This window comes from Lissotriton helveticus, chromosome 3_1 (genome assembly GCF_964261635.1).
Source record: "Lissotriton helveticus chromosome 3_1, aLisHel1.1, whole genome shotgun sequence".
NCBI lineage: Eukaryota > Metazoa > Chordata > Amphibia > Caudata > Salamandridae > Lissotriton > Lissotriton helveticus.
This window is the reverse complement of record NC_136061.1, coordinates 2,075,550,405-2,075,563,855: the sequence shown is the minus strand read 5'-3', so window position 1 is coordinate 2,075,563,855 and position 13,451 is coordinate 2,075,550,405. Positions and strand designations below refer to the sequence as shown.

Sequence of the window (13,451 nt, the reverse complement as noted above, 5' to 3'; positions counted from 1 at the left end):
ATTTTAAGATACTACATAACATAAACTAATTTCACCTGATTTAGTATGTGTGCGTTAAATGACTCTTTCCTCTGTATCTGGTCTGACGTCGGAGTTCTCTGGGGCAACCCTCTCTTTCGTGTGAGACGCTCTCACACTAACTATAAAACTCCTTTCTTGCACGCTGCTTTCCATTTCTCGGTATCGCGTAAAGGTAATATTCTGGGACGTGGAAATACCCCTCATGGCGCACTTAATTGTGTTTTGTAAAGAGGAAGGTATGAGGACCCTCTCTTCCCTGCGCACCTCCTGCTGTGCAAGAAAGCGCCGCTCACTGAGTGCGAAAGGGAACGTCCTCACTTCATGCAACTCGTGCACATTTTCCAGCGTTTGTGATGATTAAAGGTGTGAGATAAGATTTAATCCCTGCCCATTTTTGTCCTCTTTATTGTTTAGGTCTTTTCATTTTAAATGCATTCTAGTTTCTTAAGGTTCAACGCCTGCCTTGCCCGCCATAATGGATGCTGTATTTAAGGCAGAACTGGGGAAACTACATGAGTGATATGTAGGGCTCTAAAACTCGTTCTCGTGGTTTCTGTGGGTTTCCCATACATGGTGTACCCATAAAAGGTGCGTTTTAGCCTGAATTGATGCCCCTACACATACTCTCTGTCTGTCTGTCTGTCTGTCTGTCTGTCTGTCTGTCTGTCTGTCTGTCTGTCTGTCTGTCTGTCTGTCTGTCTATCGACATGTCTTCGTGTGTGCTAGTTTATATAGCGAGTCATTTCCCTGTGTGGTGTTTTTGTTGTCCGGCCTGTGTACTTTTGTGTGTCTTCCTGTCTCCATGTGATTTCTATGTGTTAGTTTTCTATCTCTGCATCTCGCTGTGTGTGTATTTCTTCGTGCATTTCTGTATGTCTCTGCGTGTCTTTACGTGAGTCTGTCTGCCTTGCTAGGTCACTCTCCTGCCCCCTTCTTGTGTACTGTGTTCCCCAGTGTCTGCAGCATTGCTCACGGCATACCCCTCCAGACCGTGACAGGGAACGCCCTACTACTGCTGGGCTGTCACTGCACATACCACAACGCACTTCACTCCCGTTTGAAAGTTCTTCACACGAGCTCACCACTCCCTGTTCTAACTGCTCGCAAACTCATTGTAACTCCCGATCCTTACCCCACCCACGGGGCTTTCCTAGTTTTTAGAGACCCCGCCCGCAGCACATGAGATCCCGTGAAAAGGAAGCGATTCCCCGCCAGAGTGATGGTTCACACATGGAAGCAGCCAGGACACATACCTGGGCAGATGTGATGACCGGTGCTCGAGCACTAACAGCCTGGATGAGACCGAGGTGTTTAAACATATCCCCACACCAGTACAGTTACCTAGACCCCCGGTCTGTTCGAGCGCGGCAAGCCTTGCACAGATACAGGTGGTCGCAGTTACCTGCACACCCGCCAAAAAGTGTCTGCTTATGTGTACTTTCAATTTCATTTCTTAAACAAAAACCCTCGTATTGTCACTGAAGCAACAAAAGAACAAAGCTGGAGCGCTTGGTGCCAGCTGTTTCCTAAACGTTCGTGTGTTTTTTTCTGAGGTGAGGTAGATTGAAACACATTATCTTGACATGGTGAGCTGTGCAGACCAGCCAGCGGCAATAAGTACACAGTTCGGAATAAGAGCACAGGCTGGATGTATGTGGCTACAGAGCCAGGCATGTCATGTAAATTATTTTTTAGAACGAGAGGAGTTTTCACAAATTATGTCTTCCAAAAGGATCATCACAGTTTATTTATATTGCACAGAAGCGCCCTTTACTAAATCTGCACCTTCCACGTGACGAGAAACAGTTATTGTTTGTGACAGTTCGCATAACGTACTGTTTTGAAAATGAAAACAGTCCAAGGGCTTGCACCTTGTGCAGAACTGAGCACAGTTTCACTTAGAATGGATGCGAATTGGTGGTACAGTGGGCAGTGCTGCGCACTACTTGCTAAACAGGCAGACTTTGAACCAATCAGGACAGAGTCGCTGGAGGAATGGTTCTTCTCATCAAGTTCGGTTGAAGAGCGAACCAGTGAGCGCATTTCAATAGAGAAAGAAAGGCTTCTTTGAACCGGGGCTCGGCAAGCTGCCCACGTCAGATACCGCCCGGTTCTAATGGGGTTGGCACCGGTTCAAAACATTTGGGATGCACTGAACTTCGAGAACAAACAATGCCCTTCCCCCAAAACGTGCCTGGACGTTGGCTGGTCTAATGAGGCACATATGCGCAATTGCAATGTTTTATGGTTGACTGAATCTGTTTTTTTTATGCCAGTCAATGGCTGCAATTTCGTTTCAAATGTACAATACCCGAAAGCTTCCTGTGCTGCATTATTGTATGCATGCGCTTGCTAGTCCGAGCAAAGGCATAGAGGCATGTTTACTTTAATTCAGCTACCGACGCCTCCTCAATCTTTAAGCACTGGCGCAGTGCATGCAGGGTATCGAGCGCATATAGCAGGGCGCTGCTTCGATATAGATTTTACGCAGACCCCGGGCAAGAAGGCTTCCGTACAGGAGTGCTGTGCTGTGCCAAGAAAAACAGTACATTTAAGAGCATGCGCGTTCTTGTTTAGGAGGGGCGGGTTGATTGTCAGTGTGGTAACTCTGATTACAGACGACAAAGGAGTGTTTATGACAAGAGCTGATGACGGCAGGATTAATGCAAAGAGCCCCAAAGTATATCCACTGCGGACACGGCTGGTACAAAAATAGCAGTACTTAATTTGTGCGGGTGGCTGCAGGTGGTGGGCATCGCCACTTATTTTTGGGAGACGAGGTCTTTTTTTTTCATCATCAGACTTTGACCAATAGTAAGAAATAGGAAGGTAGTAAGGGGAGATAGATGAGAAAACAGCAACAAAGGGGGAAATGAGGAGTGAAAAAGAACCACGGAGTGAGATAAAGAGACTTGAAGTGTAAATTGGTTGAAGAAATAGTTCAGCTGAAGAGTAGACAACCTTGGTATTTGGAAACCTCAGCATTCAACAGCCATTGGCTTATACCCAACTGTGGCCTCCATAAGGGCTGAAGGGGGCCACACCCCCTTACACCCACCCACAAGTCAGGCTGAACAAAGGTCAACCTGAAAGACACTCTTCTTGTTCATGTCAAGCAGCCAGGAATTAGACATGCACTAAATGTGCATGCGCCTGAGCTGAACTTGCTAGGCTGAGGGTTTCACAGCCCTGTGGGCGTGTCCTCCATAGCCTGGCAAAATTAACTCGAGGCCCTCCCCCTTGTGACAAAGGGGAGCGTCACTGATTGCCTCGGACCAAGGCGCTTCTGTTTCAAGCCCTAAAGTGCCCAGGGCAGAGTGTCAATTGGTGACATCTCATCACAGAGCAGGGCCAGCAGTCCCACTGACCCCATCCCACTTTGTGAAGAGTGAGGGACTGCTGCCTTCCCTCATTGTCTGACCCTAGGCCAGCCAAGGAGGAAAGGCAGCAGTGCCATCCCTCCTGGGACCTCCAAGGCTTTCCTCTCTACAGTGAAGGTAAGTTTTATGTGTTTTTTTAAATTTAGTTTGTGCATGTGTGTATGTATGAATGTATGTGTATTTGTGAGTGAGTGTTGTTAATGTGTGTATGTGCGTTCGAGTGTGATTGCATGGGTGTGAGCCAGTGTGCATATGTGCATGGGTGGCCCCCGCCCACATCCCTGATAAAAATGCCGGCTGCAACTGCTAATACCACTGTGAGTGATGACATTCGTTTTTTTTACAAGGAGCAGATCCATACACAAAGTAATTCCGTTTAGTGACACGAATAATATAACAACCTCTGTCTTTTGAGTCCAAACTTTTTTTTCTTTTAGATAAAAAAAAATATATATATTGGTAGGTGGCCCGCAGATCAACAATAAAGTTTTACAACAACCGGGACAAACAAGCAATTGGCAAAGCCAAAAACTTGGTAGCCAACACCATATCGATTGGCTTTTCCAATGCTTGTTTCTCTATTTACTTATTGGCACAGTTTGTGAGGCCCTCATCTTAAGACAGCCCCAAAGAGAAGATGTAGTGCTCCTTTGGGGCTCTATTGGGAGAGTCTAAGTTGGTCTAGTCACGCTATTATCTCAAAGGATTAGGCATGCCCACGCATTTGCATGGGTCCTGGTTGGTGGCAGAATTTAACATTTATAATTTTGGATGCAGTAGCGGTGCTCAGTGATGATACCTACAGCCATCCCATCACAATGATGCCCAGTGACCTTAGTGCAAATGGCCCACTTCGTGTGCATTTTTTTAATGAATGTGAAAGCTTGCAAACATTATATTTACGGATTTTGCAATAATTACCAGTAAACATCAGGACCAGTGCACACGGTAGGATGATAGCTATGACTTTTGGTGAACCTGCCATCAGGATTGCCCTTCTATAACCAGGAAAATATTTTTGGTATGAATGGTGAATGCTGTATTGGCAATGGTTGCTGCCACAGAGAAACAATGACTCCAATCCATTTCCTTTTCTCTTCCCCTCTGCTTGCTTTCTTTGTAGGTCCTGTGTGAGAAGAATGCAAATATTGTCCAGAAAAAGCATACCCATGAAGAGTTTACCTGCTTACCAGTGGGCTGCTGCCCTTTCTGTCGAGAACCAACAATATTAGCCAGAATGCCAATCCAGGTAAGAGAAGATCTACATCTACTCATACCGTTGTGGACTAGGTTGAAGTGCTTTCTGAATGTAGATGTGTGAGTTGCCTATTTCCTTAAATCTAAAGCTAGACTTGATACAATGATGAAGATCTGATGGCCTGCCTTGTTGCTGACCTCGTATCAATTGAAGCCCTATGCTAGTTCAAGGCATTGAAAAATATGGTAATGAACTCCAGAAAGTCCCTCTGAAGTGCTTCTCAAGGAAACTACAAAGTAAAGTGAAAGATAGATGAATGGACACTCTGCTTGGGGTACTGTGACTCAACTACTCTGTGCCAAAAATTGATTTATTAATTTAGTCCACCTTTGTGGGATCACACCCGCCCAACTCCATCCATCCATGGAAATTTATAGTACTCACTAGCTTCTATACCATATGACGTGAACATTGGCGTGAACATTTGCACATTTCCAGTCTACAATTATCTGGCTGCCAGAAGCAGTGTTTTCAAACCACACTTGAGGGTCTCCTGACATTTGCGTGCAGTGCATAATTGTAGCAGACTTCTGACTTGCATGCTTGCCAGATAGCTAAAGAGAGAGCACATGTTCCTAGTTTGTAGGATTCTGCTTATGGGCTCACACAGTGATTACTCAGGTGGATCATTCAGCTAGTTATCTAACCCCCATCAGTACATCCTGACTGTGGAGCAATTGGCCCAGAACTGGTAGGACCTCTATGTCAATGTCATACGATATTAAAGTTTTAAGGGACTGTGAAACCCTAACCCTAATGTGAGAGACAAGCACATCTTCTTAGATCCATTGCTGATCTGCACAGGAAGTCACATCACTGGATTTCCCATCACCCATCTGACAGGAAGTGACATCACTGGTTTCCCATCAAAACCATCTTTAAAATAAGAAGTCAAGTCATAGCACTTCATTTCCTATTGCTTATCAGCAAAGGAAGTGACATCACTGGATTTCCCATCATCCATCTGCACAGGAAGTGACATTTTCGATTTCCTTCCAAAACTGTCTATGAGAGAAGCCATGAAAGAGAACTACATTTCTCATTCCCATCTACTCAGAAAGTGACATCACTATATTTCCTATCATCCAACTGCACAGGAAGTGACATCACTGGATTTCCCATCATTCATCTACACAGAAAATGGCTTCACTGGTTTCCTACCCGCCATACCCTGTGCTTCTGCCTCCTCCCAGGATCTAGTTAATCTATTTAATGTGGCTGCAGCGCAAATGCACACTTCTGGTGCACCAATGGTGCACCAAAGGCAAGTCCATTTGTGCCCTTTCAGGCCAGCCCTGAACCCAGCGTCAGGAACCCTGGTTCTCCCCTACCCACCCTCTCAGAATTCTTCTGTAGCAAAATCCCCTCCATTTACAACAACTTTGACCCTTAAACAAACACCTGCCCCATCGCAAATCAACTTCCCATCATGGCTGATGAACCAACTCTGGATAATTGGCCTGCCCTCACCACTCTCGGAATCGTAGCTACCATGAAGACTATCCACTAGGGATCTGCATCTGACCTTTGCTCCCACCATGCCTGCACCAATGGAACCTACTAATTAGTGAAATACTAACACCCGTCCTCAATGCTTCCATCAACTCAGCCACATTCCCGGACACCTGGAAACATACCACTGTCATGCCCCTGTTCAGGAAACCATCCGCGGATCTAACCATGCTTTCCAACTACAGACCCACCTCCCTCCTATCATACCCAGCAAAGGTCTTAGAGAAACAAATCAACTGATGCTTCACTGACCACCTCAGCAACCACCAGCTACATGACACCACAAAGACCAGATTCAGGCATAACTATAGTGCAGAAACAGCATGCCTCAACACCACAGACAACATTCATATAATCCTTGACAGAGGAGACCCGGCAGCGTGGAATCACCTGGACCTCTGTGCACCATTTGACATGGTCTCACATCCGATCCTTATCAGGCACGTGCATGAGATTGGTATCCAATGGTCCACTCTCCTCTGGATATGCTACCTAATGACTAGCACACAAGAAGTCAGCCTGGCACCTTGCTCCTTGGAAGTCTGCAAACTCATCTGTGGAGTGCCTCAAGATTCATCGCTCAGCCCCACCCTGTTCAATGCATATAATATCCCTCTGGCCAACGTTATCCATGCACACAACATCAACATCCTCTCCTGAGCAGACAAAACATAACCTATACTCTCCCACTTGGACAAGACCCTCAACACAAGAAACAAATTCACTGTCTGAATGACCAATGTCTCTAACTGGATAAAAGCTAATTATCTCAAGCTCACTGACAAGACAGAAGTAGTGAATGATGTAGGGGAACTCGACAACCATGACTGGGTAGAAGATAAAATGCCTCTGATACTCTTGGCTATTCCTCTTAACCTTGGGCTCATACACTTTAACTATTTCCACCATGTATACTATAACCCGGATAGGGTGTGGAAGGTGGGGCAGTCTGCATCACCAAATAACCTGTGTTGCGTGGACCCCAATGGATCCTTCTTTCACTCTATTTTGGCCTGCCCCGTTATGGCCACTTCCTGGGACTCCATACACAACACTATTACACCTCTCATACAGGCTTCCCAAGCACTGAACTCCAGGGTGGCCCTTCTTGGTATAATGGAGGGGTGGGCCCCCACTGGGTACTTGGACTATAGGCAAGCATTGGGTATCTAGAAGTCAAAAGAAACATGGCTAGATGTTTTTGATCCCCTGTCCCCTTCCTTGTATCTGTTTGGTCTCATAGTATGGACTATTGGCGTAGAGCTGAAAAAGAAATATATAAATGGAGAGGATGCACAAACAAGTATGAACAGCTCTGAGGCCTGTGGATCTCCAGTTCCTCCCACAACACTGCTTAAGGTGCTTTATCTGTATTGCAGCATGGTATGCTAAGATGGGGTATGGTTGCTATGATGTCCATCTGCAGTACAGTATATGTTCACACAATATTGCCTCGAACTGTTGTCTTGTTCGCTGTATCTATTTAATCAGGAATCTACTAAAAAATAACAGATACATTAAAAAAGACAGAAGTAGTGGTCTTTGGTGAGAACACCTTGTGACTCCAACTAGTGGCCTGCTGAACTCCAACTCACACCAGTTAATAACCGCGGAATAATTATTCACAGCAACCTGGTCATGATGGCACAAGTCAGCACCACCACTTCATCCTGCTTCCACACCGTAAACATGCAGTGGAAGGTCTTCAAATGGCTCCTAAGCAAGACTAGAATATCTGTCACCCATACACTAGTCACCAGTACGTTGGACCGTGGGAACACCCTCTATGCCAGGATCATAACTAAACTCACTCGAAGACTACAAAGCATCCAGAACTCAACAGCGAGACTCATACCCAACCTCCCCACAGAACTTACATCACACCACACCTTAGGAAGCTACATTGACTCCGATACACAAAGAGGCTCAATTTAAACTCCTCATACAAATTCAAAGCACTACACAACTCAGGCCCCACCTACCTGAAGAGTTGCATCTCCTTCACCAACCACTCAAATACCTCCTCTCCACAGGACTCCTTCTCACACACATCCCATGCATACACATAACCAGATCAGTAGAAGCGCTCTGTTACATTACTCCTAAAGCTTGGAACAACCTCTCACTCTGCAACAGAGTCTCCTTCTCTCTTTTTCAATTCCACAAGAAGCTGAAGACCTGGCTTTTCAATTAACCATCCTACCATAGGCAGGGCTCGGCACACACACCACCTCAGCACCAGGATACCATTGCAGGTGACCAAAACATGTTTCAAAATGAAACAATTTACTACATCGCTGTGATGTTCCAATACACAACTCATTGCATATTAAAATTACACATCAATTCTCTTAAAACTGTTGACGCAGTGTTTCAATGGATTTAGATATTGTTCACAACACCTTCATCAGGACATATCACTTAAAACAATTATCTTGTGGTCATTTTTCCTCCTGTGCTTTATTTTTTATATATCACAATTCCCCCAGGTTCATCAGGGACCCCGAGGCTTAAATATCTTTTCTCTTTTCTTTTACTCGTACTGGTCCAACCTTATTGGTACATCATATGGATATAATACGTTGTTTTGAAACATGCTTTTTACATATAATATGATGTTTTTTTAAGTGAGATCATTAAATAGTGTTGCTTTTATCATAAGGAGATAGAGAGTGACATTACATTGGTTTGGATGCTAAAATTGCATTAACAGGAAGGTGTGTTTTCTTCCTTAAGGAATCGTTTCAGACAAAAAATACACACAGAAGGAAAAACCTTTTTGTTTTCTTCTGATGTTATAAGCCTGTCCATTTTGGCATATAAGGGTAACATTCCCTTTTCCCGTTGCCCAAATCTTTTTGACCATTTTTTCTCTCTCTCTCTCTCTCTCTCTCTCTCTCTCTCTCTCTCTCTCTCTCTCTCTCTCTCTCTCTCTCTCTCTCTCTCTCTCTCTCTCTCTCTCTCTCTCTCTCTCTCTCTCTCTCTCTCTCTCTCTCTCTCTCTCTTTCTCTCTCTCTCCTCTCTCTCTCTCTCTCTCTCTCTCTCTCTCTCTCTCTCTCTCTCTCACACACACACACGCACATGCACACACACAGACACACACACAGATACACACACACACGCACACAGACACACTGACATAATGCCATGCCAGAAGAGGGAAGTTTGGAGGTTAAGAAGTGGCCTGGTGCTGTGTTACGAATATTAGCAACAGTCCCACTGCCCTGTAATGCTGGGAGCAGCAGCCATTTACCTTTTCATGGTCTGACTTGACAGCGCATCTGTCGCCAAACAATCATGAGAGTACCAATAGAGAGGGGCTTTGGTTCCGCCCACATGTAGGTTGCCAGGAGTACATATTTCAATTGGGTAAAAGTTGTATGCTTCCACAAAAGAAGGGTTGCATACTACCAGCTGTGGTATTTTTGTTTATTTATCCACCTGACTGAGCTTGAATGTTCAGGGGCACACTAATTACACTGAAATGCTCTAAATGTTTCTTAGATAACTAGATAATTTATGGTGTTTCTCTTTCTCTGGCAGCAGCACAGATGAGAGGAGGGCAGTCATTAACCTACATTAACCTACTTGGATTTTTAGGTGTAGATTGACAGTACAACTGTCACCTGATCTTTCAACCTACACAAATATTTTTCTACAGTTCTTTGCTTCCACACAAATACATATGTCACACTTTCAGGCAGGGTTTAGGCAGGGGGTTGGCACGATGGACCAGGTCTTCAAATTTTTTGCGATTTATTGGAAGTCTGTAACAATTGAGAAAGGCAGCCTTTACTCGGTGTTTATTGATTTAAGAACGGCCTTTGACCTGGTCCCTCGTGCCAAGCTCTGACAGGTATTGTCTGATCTAGGCACTCCCCCTCTGATTTTGGATCTCATCGAACGTCTTTACGAGGGGAACTATGCCAGAATTAGGTGGGGTTGCCAGGGCCAACTGACCAAGAGGATAGCGATTGAGAGAGGGGTTCGCCAGGGTTGTGTTTTGGCCCGACTTTGTTCTCCCTCTTTGTTAATGGGGTGGTAGACCATCTGAGGGAGGACCCAGTCGATGCCCCAACCCTGGCAGGGGAAAAATCGCCCACGCTGCTTTTTGCAGATGATATCCTCTTGATCTCTAAAAGCCCGATGGGGTTACAAAAACTATTAGATCGCTTCAGCCAGTTCTGTGATTCAAGAGGCTTGTGTATAAACACAACTAAAACCAAGCTAATGGCTCTGGCACCTTCGAAAAGATTCAGAAATACCATCAAGTTGAATGACTCTCCTTTAGAATTAGTCGAAGCTTTCGACTATCTGGGTGTACGGGTCAACAACCTGATGAAGTGGACCTCCAATCTGTCAAAAATGCTCCTTAATCACAAACGCGTGTCGGGGGCCATTTCAAGACACCAGCGTCTTTCCCACAGCCGACCGGTGGCTCCTGCAATCAAAGTCTACGAGGGAAAGGCTTTGCCCTTGTCTCTATACGGGGCGGAACTGTGGGGATTCGAGAACATCACTGACTTAGTGAGATCGGAGAATACGTTTTTTAGAGACCTGGTCTCGCTGCCTCCATCGACCCCACTAGTCCCACTCCGTCATGATTATGGGAGACACCCAATAAATGAAATAGCTAGGTTACGCCCCCTACTATTCTGGGTTTGCCTCAGAAGGACCCCGGAACTGTGCAACTACGCCTCTGCCCTGACTGAACTAGTCCGACTAGACACAGGCCATAAGATAGCTTGGTTATATAAATCGGATTGGCAGTGGCTTGGGAGAACCAGAACCCACCGCCAAAACAAGTAGTTAAGAATGCCTATTGGGAGTGGGTTTCTACAGAAGCCACTAGAAACCAGAAACACAGCACTTTGACGGAGAAGTTCCTAGACCACAAGGCTACCCCAAAACTGGAACCCTTCCTTGACTTCATCGAGTCTCCGAGAGATAGGGCACTATACTTGAAGCTTAGGTTTGGCACTCTCCCATTGAATGATTTCAGAGCAGGGTGGATGCACACGAAGGAAAATGACAACAGGTGCCCGGGTTGTGCCTCCCCTACGGAATCCATCGCCCATTTTCTTTTTGCCTGCCCGGCGTACAGACAGGCGAGAAAAAAATGGTTCAAACCCGAATGTTCCAACCTGGGAGCCAAGAACTATAGGGAGGCACAGCGTATCTTAACATCAGAGACCTCCATTCCTAGTGTAATATGTGGAACAGCCAAGTACCTGGGATGTGCCTGGCTGACTAGAACAAAGCTTCTCGGGGAGAATATAGCACAGACCTCGGAACTCTAGTAATGTTACCCTTCATCGCTGTGGCTCCCATTACTTTTATGAGTGTTTTTAACTTTGTACAGTCTCCTTTAAGGAATGTTTTTATATTTTGTATTCTTGATACAAGCACGTTTTTTACTCTTTTGCACTGGCTGTATGACAAAACTATATCATCTTTTCTTTTTATATTGGATGGTGTTTTTTTTTAACTGATCTTATAAACTTGTATGATATTGTATATCGAATAAAGTCATACAACAACATATGCTATTAACTTGTAATGTTTCACAATACAATGCATCATTCATTTAAAGCCTGAACATTGACATTGCTACAGTAGTGGTCGGCAGTAGGAGTTTCTGCAGGGCGGTGACGTGGGCAGGGGGAGGGGCAGGGTGGTGGGTAGTAATGTATGGATTACGGAGTTTAACAGGTAAGTAAACATTTAAATAAATAAAACAAATTTTGTTGCACGCACTACACGCACTACATCATCAAATGTGATGCAGTGCGCGCAATGAAATTCGTTTTATTTATTTAAATGTTTACTTACCTGTTAAACTCCTACTTACCTGTTAAACTCCATAATCCATACATTACTAGCACCCACCCTGCCCCTCCTCCTGCTCACGTGACCGCCCTGCAGAAACTCCTACTGCCGACCGCTAATGCATTGCTAGTGGTTGTTTTCTTGCCGTGCTTTCTCACTTTCTTACTGTTGGAAACACCAGAGTGGTATTTTTTCGTGTGGGAAAAGAAAATGATATCGCCTAACATAGGCTGTTGTGTTTCTTCGTTAACATAAATGTGATTGCAAGGAAACAAAATTCACCTTAGCCTCATGGTCTATAATAATGGGCAAACAAAAACTAGTGAAATGAAAGTACACTTGCCATGGCCAATTTTACAGATCTTCTTAGGGCTTCATGAAGTTCCAAATTCCAAGAACTACCTTCACTAAACAGGCATAATTAAAAGTTCACTAATTTGCAGAGCTGATATTCGAACAGCTAACAACCATTCAGATGATGATCCAGAAAAGCATCTGGAGCACAGCCTACCATTCATCCTGTCTTTAGAATAGTGAAGAAATGAGATGTGTGCTTGCCTATCGGCGCCAAGATAACAATTCCAAGAATGTTATATCTAGTTTTGGACTAATTGTTGCCTCTATACCTAGTTGGGTATAGTTGTCCCCCTGGGCACTGATTTGTGCTGTGTTCCAGCTTTGAAATTTATTCACAATTCTTGTTGTAATGATTCAAACTTGATGCTTTGTTGTAAAAATAAATCAATTATTCCATGGCCGATTATATTTCATTTATTTTCCAATGCATTTCGGCAGTTCTTTCTGCCTTCATCAGGGAAATATAGACTCTACAACATCAAAACAAATATGCATCACATTAACCATCTTTCATTTCCGAATTTCATTATTCATATAATTATATACTTTTTCAACATCATTGTTTCATGCGTCATGATATAGCGATTGCTTGTCTTATTCCGCCTGTTTTAAACTACTCTGGTCGGCTCCTGAGTTCGAGTGATGCTCAGCTTAGTTAACCAAACCCTCGTGGGTAGTAATGGCCGCTATTGCCGTTAAACTAACTTTTAGCTCTGTTATTGTGAGGCGCTGGTCGGCGCTTTCTACATTCAGTCAAGTTTAGTTCCTACTCATAAGCTGAGTTTGTTTACGCGCTTTTAAATCAAAACTGGTAAACTGCTAACTGCTCACCTCGGCGTATTCCTCTGCCCGTCTCTGGATGCGTTTGCTTCCGGTATGACGGATTATGCGCATGCGCTTTACTTATCCTTATCGGTGCAACTTTTTTTTCTTTTTTTAAAACTTTATTGTTGTGCTGTTTTGTAGTGGGTTTAACTGCGAAGCTCGCTGCTACATGAGTAAATACCGCTGTGCTCAAACAAATTAAATAAACGTCTAGTGATTACATGATGTGTCATATTCATATTTACAAATAACACAAAAATTCTGTCCTT

General features: G+C 44.4%; 1 long non-coding RNA gene across 3 annotated transcripts in view; it reads left to right on the top strand.

The window, feature by feature from the left end:
• The window catches only part of LOC144825264 (uncharacterized), a 484,671-nt gene that overhangs the window by 375,127 nt on the left and 96,093 nt on the right, over positions 1–13,451 (top strand). For all 3 annotated transcript variants that reach the window (XR_013609365.1, XR_013609363.1, XR_013609364.1), the window contains one exon: positions 4,525–4,650. This is a non-coding gene — a long non-coding RNA (uncharacterized LOC144825264). The remainder of the gene's footprint in view (positions 1–4,524; positions 4,651–13,451) is intronic.